Source organism: Microtus oregoni, unplaced genomic scaffold (assembly GCF_018167655.1).
Source record: "Microtus oregoni isolate MIOR12 unplaced genomic scaffold, Mior012 000000F_ref0000247, whole genome shotgun sequence".
NCBI classification, from domain to species: Eukaryota; Metazoa; Chordata; class Mammalia; order Rodentia; family Cricetidae; genus Microtus; species Microtus oregoni.
Window position 1 is genome coordinate 29,416,981 of NW_024543059.1, and position 11,113 is coordinate 29,428,093.

At 50.3% G+C, this 11,113-nt stretch overlaps 1 long non-coding RNA gene across 2 annotated transcripts; it reads right to left on the reverse strand.

The window, feature by feature from the left end:
- Nucleotides 1-2,723: 2,723 nt before the first annotated feature.
- LOC121453559 lies at nucleotides 2,724-4,686 on the reverse strand. Of its 2 annotated transcripts, none has more exons than XR_005975029.1 (3): nucleotides 4,641-4,686; nucleotides 3,713-3,929; nucleotides 2,724-3,358 (listed from the first exon to the last, which is right to left on the reverse strand). It is a non-coding gene; the product is annotated as an uncharacterized LOC121453559 (long non-coding RNA). The 2 variants fall into 2 exon arrangements; XR_005975031.1 differs by having other exon boundaries at nucleotides 3,713-3,793; nucleotides 4,641-4,682.
- Between the last annotated feature and the right edge of the window lie 6,427 nt (nucleotides 4,687-11,113).

Genomic DNA, 11,113 nt, shown 5'->3' on the forward strand with positions numbered 1-11,113 from the left:
CTGAGAAAACGTACCCATCAGATAGGCCTGTAGGCAAGTCTGGGGCGGGCATTTTCTTGGTTAATGATTGATATAGGAGGTTCCAGCCTACTGTGGGTGGTGCCACCCCTGGGAAGGTGGTCCTGGGGTGTGTAAGAAAGCAGACCAAGCTAGCCACAAAAAAAAAAAAAAAAAAAGTCAGTGTGATCTCTGCTTCAGTTTCTGCTCAGGGTTCCTGAATTGGCTTTCCCTGTAACCTAGACTGTAAGATGTATGCTGAAACAGAACTTTCCATCCCAAGGTTGGTTTTGGTCATGGTGTCTATTACAGCAAGAGAACACAAACTAAGACACAAGCCAAACTTGAAAGTAGGATGCTTGTTTCTCGGTGGCGTTTAGACTTTACGAGCCTCCTGGAGATCAGTAAGGCAAATGCTTTGTCTGTTGGTGCGATGGGAGGTTATAGAATATCTATGGGGTGCAGCCAAAGGGAGTCACTGGGGTCACAGGGTTTGTGGGGACTGTTGGACCCTGGACACCTGGCTTCTCACTCCCTTTTACTTCCCTAGTAAGGTGAAGGGTTTGCTCTACCACACATCCCTCAGTGACCATCACAGGGCCAAACCCACAAGCTAAGAAGCCTATGCTCTGACAAGCCTGTCACCTTGGGTATTTTGACAGTAACAGGAAACAGGTCAGCACGTCTTTGCCTATGTGACTAGTCTCCGAAGGCAGGGTCTTGGAGCTCAGCTGGGGGTGGTAAGAGGACTCCTGCCTAGGACAGTGTCCACACCCCCATCTCAACCCTAAGAGTGGATTGGCCGGCTCCTGTCTACTGCTTCAGCAGGCCCATCTCCTCTCGCACCTCGTCTGCATCGTCCTTGTTCATGTGTTGTGCCCTGGGCATGCTTCACAAATTAATTCTTCTTGTCGGATGAGAAAACGAACTCGCAGAGACAGACCCACCACGGGTCCTGTGGCAGGGAGCCCATGGGTCAGATAATAGGAGAGAGCTTGTGACCAAATACAGATAGCTCCATGTTGCGCACCAGAACAATTGTAACTAGAAAAGCCATAGCCCCTTCCCTGTGAAGTGAGAAGGGCAGGAGAGGGGACGGGCTTCAGCCCAGTGCTTCACACATAAACAGGTCATCATAGATGAAAGCCTTGCTAGGAAAGAAAGGGCAGCGCAGGAGAACCCAGAGAACCTGGTTGGCCGCGGACCCAGGACGCACCTTCAGGAGGAGAGTGGCTGGCAGCTTGTCAATGGGTCAGAAAATGGCGACCAACCTCTGACCTCTCTCCGGGCTAATCTTAGCTTGAGAGACCAGTGAATCACTAACTTTTTTTTGTCACAAACACAGTCAATGCTTGAGAGTAAAGAGTAAAAGATAGAACCCTGAATAAAACCACGAAGGCGCCCTCCCGCCATGTGCTCTGTGCCCTGCAAGGTGTCTTCTTACAGAACTGTAGAGATGCCCAGAAACAAGCATCTAATTATAGCCCAGCCATCTGCGGAGCTAAAACAAGGGGCTCATCAACACTATCTTTCAGGTTTTTCACTAAGTCAGAACAATCTGCTAAAAATATCCTGTACTGTATCCACAACGCCCCCAAACAATGTGTTTTCCCGGCACCGCAGCCTGCCAGATCCCATAGCTCTGGAAGCCTAGTAGGAGCAAGAAGTCCAGCTGGCAGCCGTCATATCCTTTTCTTGCCTGGTTTTCATCCTGAGTGTCGTCACTGGGCAGTAGAGGACAGGGCTGAGGGAAAATTAGGACCAGAACTCAGTGTACCACAGCCGTCCAGGCCGATGCCTGCTGGGTGAGTCTCCTAGGAGCTTCTCAGGGAGCCTGGGCCAGGGGCCAGGTCCTCAGTTTCAGGAATCCTGCTGGGTCTGCTGCTGCCATATCCCCAACCCCTGCATAAGGGACTCCAGACACTACTGTGTTGCCTATATAGAACCTCAGTGTGAATTAGAAAAACAGACAACCTTATCTTCAAAAGCCACTTGCATTCTGGACTGGACACTTTTTGGGCAATGCATAACTTATACACCGTGTCACACTGCGGCTTCCATAACTAGATTTTCCCCTTTTTCCTTTTCTTTTTTTCTCTTAAATTTCATTTTATTTCGGGGCGAGGAGAGATGAAAGGGCAGAGGACAGATATGGAGGGTCGGGGAAATGAATGGGATGGAGATGCATGATGTGAAAGACACAAAGAACAAATAAAAAGAAAGCTTTTAAAAAGTTAAGAAAAGACATCCAGAGCTAAGGAGATGGCCCGGTGGATAAAATGCCTGCTGCACAGCATGAGGTCCTCAGTTCGAATCTCCAGCACCCGTGTAAGAGCCAGGCAGTGTGCACCTACAATCTCTTTGCTAGGGGACAAAAATGGGCAGATCTCAGAGGCTCACTGGACAGCCAGTTTAACCAAATGCCAAGCTTCAAATTTAGTAAGAGAGACCCAGCGTCAAAAATTAAGATAGAGAAATTATAGAAGACATTCCCACTTCAACCTTGAGCTTCTATTCATGCCAGTCAGCAAGGGTGATCAAGCCCATACATGTATACACAGCGCACACGCATGTACATATGCACATTAACACGCATTCATGCACACACCAACATAGCTAGTAAAAACAAATAAATAGGAGAACAAAAGATATGCAGATCCATTTTCCTTTACTATAAATGACATAACTGAACCTAGTTAATTTATGGAAAGAAGAGGTTCATTTAGCTCTCTGCATTCTGGAAGCTTAGGGCCTGGCATCAGCTCAGCTCTGGGGAAGGCTGTCAGAGTCTCAGAGCAGAGGCCCAGGGGAAAAGTTACAGGGTGAGGCAGGGAGTGTATTTTCCCAGAGTGGTCTCTGGACATACAGTGGATGACTGCGTGCTGCATACTGCTCTGTTAATGATGAGGTCTTCCATGGATCCTCGGCAGTAACCGCTGTGAGAGACCGAGGCGCAGTGCCCTCCATCTCTGTGTGCTGTGACCCCAAGGAGCACCCTTGGGTCCTCCTCTCACTACAGATCCTGGGAAGTATGAGGAGTGTGACATGAGACGCTCGGTGAGGACGGGAGTGTAGCGTGATGGGTGGTGAGGTGTGACTGCTGAGGTTCTTAGCTCCAGACTTAGCAGGCCTTGCAGAGCCACCCTGTGCCCTGGGCATCACTGGGTACCAGCCCGACTGGCACCTCCTGAGACTGCTGAGTACGGCCGTCTATTCCTGAGCATGCAACATCACGCCTCTGTGTGGTGTGTTCTCTGGTGACAAGATAATTCCCGAGCCTGGGAAAGTTTAGTTAGCTAGGAATTCTGGTGGAGATGCTGGTCTGGCCCGACAGTCGAAGCATCGCAATGACACCGGAGCACTTGTGGAAGGAAGAAAGTTGCTTAGTGGATGAGTCTGGCCTATTGATTCACTGTGTGAGAGGTCCCGAGAGTGCTGTCTAATCCTGTCTGAGGACAGTACCCAAGGGCCTAAGTAAGGGCTTCCCACCAGGTTCCACTTCCCACAGTCTCCCCACCTCGTGAACTGAGGAGCCGGCTCCCGACGCTTAAACCCCAAAGGGACCCTCAGGCTTCTACTAACTGTAGCGCCTCCAAGACCCAAAAGGCACACTGAGCCTGTGCTTCTGCCCTGGGGCTACAATGCACTATTATTGACCCATCCCTCCTTGGGCTATGGCTGTCATGTACCATGAGCAGGGCAGGGTTCTCCTCACCTCCAGAGAGTACATATTCCACTCCATCCATGGTGCCTGCCACCTGCTGCTGTTCAGGTCTGGTTGCCATGGTCTCATGTCCTGTGTGGAGATCAGCGATCATATGGTCCCATACTTTCCAGCAGCTCCAGTATAAAATCTAGTGCCCCGAGGAAACTTGGGACTGTTCTGGCTCCCTGCATAGGATTGCAGGCTGCCTGGGCGGGGGGTCCTCCTTCTAGGGTAGGAAACAGTATTTATCAGATCAACTGCCACCAAGCGCCCTCCAGGGAGAAGCCCCATGCGGCCCATCAGCTGTGACTGGGCCATAACCAGGTGAACTTTTCAGCGTCTGTACCTTCTCTGTGTCTTTGGTGGTGGACGCTGATGGTTTAAAGTACAGTGAGCTAAGCTAAGCTCACTAGTATCACCGGTGAACTGATCAGGAACTACAGCAGTCTCACAACAGAGACTGAGAGTCCTAGCCTTACCGTCACGAGGAGGGCAGCACCCACTGAGGGCCCCTCTGCCCATTCCTTACCATCATGAAGAAGGCAGCACCCACTGAGGGTCCCTCCACTCATCCCCTTACTGTCATGAGGAGGGCAGCATCCACTGAGGGCCCCTCCGCTCATCCCCTTAGACAGAAATCATTTTGTTTACCCTCTCAGCTATCGGGAGAACCCCAAAGATGTCCATTGGTCATCAACCCTTTCCACCGGCCAAGGAATAAACCTGTGAGTTCTGCCAACGGCTAACGCCTGCTCAAATTAACCACTCAAAATCCAGGCCAAGGGCTGGAGAGATGGCTCAGAGGATAAAGCCCACACCACACAATCATAGGGCCTGCATTTGAGCCTCGACATATGAAGAAGGATGCTTAAAAGAAATCCCATGCTAGCTCAGAATTGAGAATAATAGATGGTTATTTATTTAGGCGTAGACTCACAAATCAATATCCTCTGCTGGAATGGAGAACAGCAACCGAATCCCGCAGCTGGAAAAGAGGCCGACGATGCACACGTGCTTTACGTCAGCATAAATAGCATAAGAGGCCACGCCCCAGTGGGCTGGTACTTAAGGGCTACCGGCTGTAGGATTTCCTACAGCAGACATACCCATAAAAATCCTGGCATGAAGCACCACAACTATAATCCCAGTGGTGGGGATGACACCACAGATCACTGGCTAGCCAACCTAGCTAAACTGGTGAGTTCCAGATTCTGGAGAAAACTTCTTAAAACTACAAGGTGGAGGTCAACTGGGGAAGACAACTGACATTGACCTCTGGCCTCTAAATGCAAATGTGCAAATGTGAATGCACACCTGTTCACATACAATACCCGTGCAACTCACACACACGCACACACACACAAACACACACACACACACACACACAGAGAGAGAGAGAGAGAGAGAGAGAGAGAGAGAGAGAGAGAGAGAAGCCAGATCATGTGCCTAGTGCACAGACCCTATAGTCTCCTGAAAAACCTGACTGGCCTCCTTTTCCATGCTAGAGTCACCTGAGTGAAATATCATGATCCTTCTGAAAGGGCTAGATGAGTCATGACTGTTTGCACTCACCAAGGGGTGGGGAGCTGTCCTCCGAGACTGTCCTCAGGGGCCCAGCAAGGATGATCTGACTATTTCTCCAGCCCTTAAGTTGTGGGACATTGGCTTAGGAATAGAAAGGGGACACACAGCCATGGCCTTCCATAGCCGGTTTTGCATCTGCTTCCTTTAACACTCTGACCTGTTGAACATCCAAACTGTTCACATTAAAGTGTCCAGTGAGTCGTTCCCAGTGTCCTCACATGGTTGCCCAATCATTGTCACTATCTAATTCAAGGACCCCTCCGTCACCACAGAACAAAAGCCTGGGCTAAAATGGCTCCTGGGCCGCTGTTCATCCTCATGCTGTAGTTTGGGTCTGGCTTGTCACCCAGCAGGGGGTGGACCTTTAAAAGGTGGAGCCTCTAGGAGCCTGATTGACCCTCCTCTGGTTCCCCTTTTTACCATGTGTCCTCTTTTTCTTTCACAAGCTCCCCTCAAATGCCATCTGCCAGCCAAGGGGACTCTCAGCAGTGGTGGTACGGATGGGGCCACCTGGCCATGGGTTTTCAGCCTCTACATCTGTGAGCTAGAAAAAAAAAATGTATATCTTTAAAAAACGCACAGCTTCAGGTGCTTCATTATAAGTATAGAAAACTGACTTATGTACTGTGTATGGCTTCCCCCAGAAAACTGACTCTCCTAGAAATGAAATCACACAAATGAATGCCCTTCTTTTCGTTCTTTTGCCAGCAGGATATTTTTGAGGTTCATCCGTGTCAAAGCATGTACGGGTACACTGTTCTTCTTTAGGGCTGACTAACATACATTTCCCGGTGTGGGCATGCCATATCTGCTTCTGCATTTGTCCTGCAGTGAACGTTGTATTCTGATTTCTTTTTTTTGGTTTTTCGAGACAGGGTTTCTCTGTGGTTTTGGAGCCTATCCTGGAACTAGCTCTTGTAGACCAGGCTGGTCTTGAACTCACAGAGATCCACCTGCCTCTACCTCCCAAGTGCTGGGATTAAAGGCGTGCGCCACCACCGCCCGGCTTCTGATTGCAAATATAGGCAGTGTCTTAGTGGCTGCCTGCCTCCTGGGCCCCAGAGAACACCTCTTCTACTGTTCCCTGCAACTCTGAAAATCAGGACACTTGCACCTTTCTCCTTGTTTGCAACTTAGAACCCAGTATGCTAATCACACCCACCTTGAGGAATCAAGGTGAGGTACCCCTAAGTGCTACTGCCTGACCCTGATCTCATGGATCCTGGGAGCCCTGCTCTGGGATGGTATCTTCTATCCTTAAGTCTGAAGGTGAGGGACAGCCACCCTGAGCTCAATGATCCCAAGTGTGCTCCCATCAGCAGTGTGCTCCAACTCTAAAGTTGTGTGCTTGGAGTGCTCCCCTAAACAGTGTGCTTCATCTCTGAAGTCATGTGCTCGGGAGTGCTCCCCTCAACAGAGTGCTCCAAATCTAAGGTGGTATGCTTGGGAGTGCTCCCCTAAACAGTGTGGTCCATCTCTGAAGTCATGTGCTCGGGAGTGCTCCCCTCAACGGTGTGCTATAAATATAAAGTGATGTGCTTGGGAGTGCTCCCCTAAACAGTGTGCTCCAACTCTGAAATCATATGCTCAAGAGTGCTCCCCTCAGCAGTGTGCTCCAAATCTGAGGTCCCAAGCTCAAGAGTGCTCCCCTCACTCAGCAAGTGTGCTCTGAATTGCAAGGCCCTGTGTTCAGCAGTACCCTCACTGTGAGAGTAGGAGTTCTTGGGAGAGCTTCCTCTGCAGGGCACTCCTTGTCACGCGGCTTTGTTCTTGGAAGTGCTTGATTTTATCAATATGTGCCTCAGGGGTCCAGTGCCTACTGATCAGCCCAGCTTCCCTCACTGAAAGGAGTAACCAGAGGACCAGGGGGCCAAGACACAGAACCAAGCTTGGAAAATATTCTGGAACCAAGGAAGCTTTGACATAGTAACCGCATTCAGCGCCGTGCTGTGGGGTGACAGACATTGGACATCGTCTGGAGCAGCTGGCAGCCCTCACAGAGTGCGGATTCCAGCCATCACTTCACAGCTGAGCTTCTCCTCAGGAGTCTGGGTCCCCTGCAGGAGTGTCTGGAGCCTGAGCCAGGCTGGGCTGGGTGGTGTGATAGCTAATCGTGATGGTCAATTCAACTGCGTTTCCAATTATCTAGAAAACACACTTCTAGAGGCATCTGTGGGGGTGGTTCCATAGAGGTTTGGCTGAGGAGGAAGGGCCCACTCTAAATGTGGGCAGAGCCATGTGGGGGAAGGCAGCCTGACTGAAAAGGAGAACAGGAGAAAACCATATCCACACCAGCAATCCCTTCCTGTTTCTCTGCGTTAGCTCCATGTAACTAACCAGTTCCAAGGGATCCAATGCCCTCTTCTGACCTCCGTGGGCACCTGCACACACATACAAACACACATACACACACACTCACACATGCACACAAACACACATATACATACACACACATAAACACACTCATACATACATACACACACAAGCACATATACAACATATACACATATACATACACACACCAACACGCATATGCACACACCACACACACAAATTTAAAACTAAAAATGTCCCTCATGTGTCCCTTAGTGAAAGGCAGATGTGTGGGCACCCTTCAGTTCTGCCTCAGAACACATCACACAATTTAGAAGTGGCCCAGATGTTACCCATAGCAGTGAACCTCAGTTGGAATATGGGGATCTAGAGAAAAAAACAAATCTTTTCTGTACCCTGGAGTCACCTTCTCCACAAGGAATACACCCTTCATTCTCCATGCCTTTCACTCTCCCTGTCCCCAATTTTCCATACACAGGCAGATAGACAGACAGACACTCTTCATATCCCCCACCCTCCATACCCCTCACCACGCCCCCACCCTCCATACCCCTCACCACGCCCCCACCCTCCATACCCCTCACCATGCCCCCACCCTCCATACCCCTCAATGTCCCCACAACTAGCCTGAACAGGTATCATATTCCCCCAAAGTGGACTCACTCCAGTCATTGTGGTGGCTCCAACTGGTCATTTGGCTCTGCACTTCCCGGCACCCAGCAGTAGCAACGGACACCAGCTGATTTATCCTAGGCAGCTAATTAAAAGAAATCAATTTTTTTTTTTGGTATATGTATTGGGTTTTTTTTAGAGCTCACATAACAAAATACCACAGATCGAGCAGTTTAAAATAACTGAACTTTACTTTCTTACAGGTCTGGAAACTGGAAACCTGAGACCGAGGTGTTGACGAGTTTGGCTTGTGGGAGGCCTCTTCCCCTTGGCTTGCAGACAGATTCCCTCTTGTTACCTGTTCACATGATCTGCCCTCTGTATGTGCCCTGCTGGTGTTTTCCCATGTGTCCGGCCTTCCTTTGTTAGCCAGAGTTCTATTCCTGTGGCAAATCTCTGCAATAAGCCAATGAAGGAGGAGGAAAAGGTCACTATGGCTCAGTTGGGGTGGGGGGGTGTCAGGTTCTGGTCAGGTAGCCCATTGCTCTGGGCCCCTGGCAGCACATCAGGTAGAAGGGTGGGGCAAATATCTCTTTTATCCCGGGGGCCCAAAGAAAGGGAGAAAGAAGGGGCAGGTTCCACTTTCTTCCAGCACCCTCAGAGAGTAGCAAAGCTCCCATGAGGCGCTTCCTCTTAAAGGACCACCAGCTCTCGAAGGCACCCCATGGGCAGGAATCCTTCAACACCAGGTTCTGGGTTCAGATTCAAACTTAAGCATCCTCCCTTAGGACTCCTCTGGCCAGTCTGGATTTAGGATCCACCCACAACCTTATTTTAAAGACCCCCATCTTCGATCACCCACAGTTTGGGATGTTGAGATCAGAATCCATAGAGGATTCGTGAGGTTACACAGTTTGGGCTCTCACTGGGTGGTGCTCATCCCGGCTATCAGTTTGATCGGATCTAGAGTCCACTAAGAGACGGGGCACCTCTGTGAGAAGGTACCCGGGGACAGCATCTGTCTGGAACAGTAGCCTAGACAGAAAGAGCTCAGAGGACCTCATCTGCCTGCCTTGGTTTTCTGTTTGTTTTGGTTTGGTTTTGAATACAGAATGTCACTCTATGGTCCTGGCTGGCCTGGAGCTCCGTCTGTAGGTCATGCTGGCCTTACACTCCCAGTAGGATATGTATCAGCGCTCCCAGACTGACTTTGTTCCTTCCCAGTAAATGTGTTCTTCCCATTCTGCTGCTGACCTTGGCACCCATCTTCTTTGGCTTCTGTGCAAGGACAAAACACCAGCGACTCTGCAGGATTCCTCGGACCTTCAGCACCAGATGGGGGCTGCTGAGGTAACCAGCCCGGGGGACTGAGAAGTAGCTCCTGGGTTCCCAGCCTCTCACTAGCACACAGACCATTCTGGGCTATGTGCATCCTTGGGCCAATCTAATCAATGTGCTGTGTAAAATACATCTACACAGTTGAAGATCTGTTCTCATAGAGAATCTTAAGTAACACGCGGTGTGGCGCGATTTTGAATCTCTGTCTGAGGAGCAGTAAGCAGTTTGTCCCATATCTCCACTCCTTGGCGGTGTGTGTCTGTTCACTCCCTGGAGAGCAGTTCCTGCCCCCATAGCAGGCATTGCCCTCTCTCTACAACCCCCGCACTTAGCTCTGGTTGCTTGCGGTGTAATTTTGCTTTCAGCGAGATGTGAGGGACAAACACTACTCCTTAATGTGTTCTCCCGGCAACACGTGCTTTGGAATGAGGGAGGCGGCCGTCTAGGAGTGTGATTTCGGAGCCAGAAGTAGGTCACGCTGAAGTGGGAGTTCTGCTGCTCTGGCTGGCAGTGCCGGGGGTGGGAATGACAGTGTGCAGGTTCATGAGGTCATCGCCTGGAATCCTGTCACAGCTGCCAGCTGGTGCCAGAGATGGGAATACGAAAGCTCTCTCCACGGACTCCACAGAAAGCAAAGCCCCACGGGAAGGACTCACAGCCATGGAGGTGGGCTTGGGATCTTCCTTGAAGACACATTGTGTTGAGGGACGTGGCAGAGAACCGATGTGCAGAGCAGAGGGGACGGTGGATGCTAAAAGCTGCTTTCTGAGCACGTGGCCTCACCTCCTGTCACACCCTCGAAAACCACCCAGGGTGAATGGAAGGTTTGTCTTCCTGCCAAAACACGGCCTCCTCTTCCACGGAGATCTCTCTCCCTCATCCCGCCACTGTTACCTCAGGGTAGCAAGGGGGGACTTGGTGAAGATGTTTCCTGTCCCATGCTGACCTTCCGGAGCCATCTGAGGCACAAACTGGCCACCTTGCCCTGCTCTTGTGCAGTTTTGTACTGGCTAAGAATTCAAAAGCTTCTCCTCGAAGAAAACTGATTTTCTAGTCTTTGTAGCAAGACTAGAAAAGCTAGCAATCCAGAAAGCCACCCCCAAGGGGTCTCCGTCTAGTATCAGGCACAGCTCCTGCAGCTGGCCTGGGTGGTCCCTGCTACTGTGGCCCCTACAGGCAGTAGCAGCAGGCAGTTTAGTCGATGCCTTCCATGGTAGCGTGTTCAAGTGAGAGCAGAAGAGAAGCCACGCTTTTCCCCTCCGATATTCATTCTTAAAAACTGCTTCACAATGGTTCTTCTTAATTTGGAACTTGGGGATTACACCCAGCAAGCTCTGGGTTGCATTGTCTTATGCTACGCCATGCTAAATGTTCGGTGTATGCAAGCTCTTTGGGCCCTCACAGGACCCCCAGGAGGTGATGATGTTATTCCCCTCATATTATTCAGGAGAAAACTGAGGCTCAGACAACTTGAAGTAACTTTCCCACACCCTATAGCTTGTCAACAGTGTCTCCCAAATCAAAATCGTTGCCTGCTTGGTT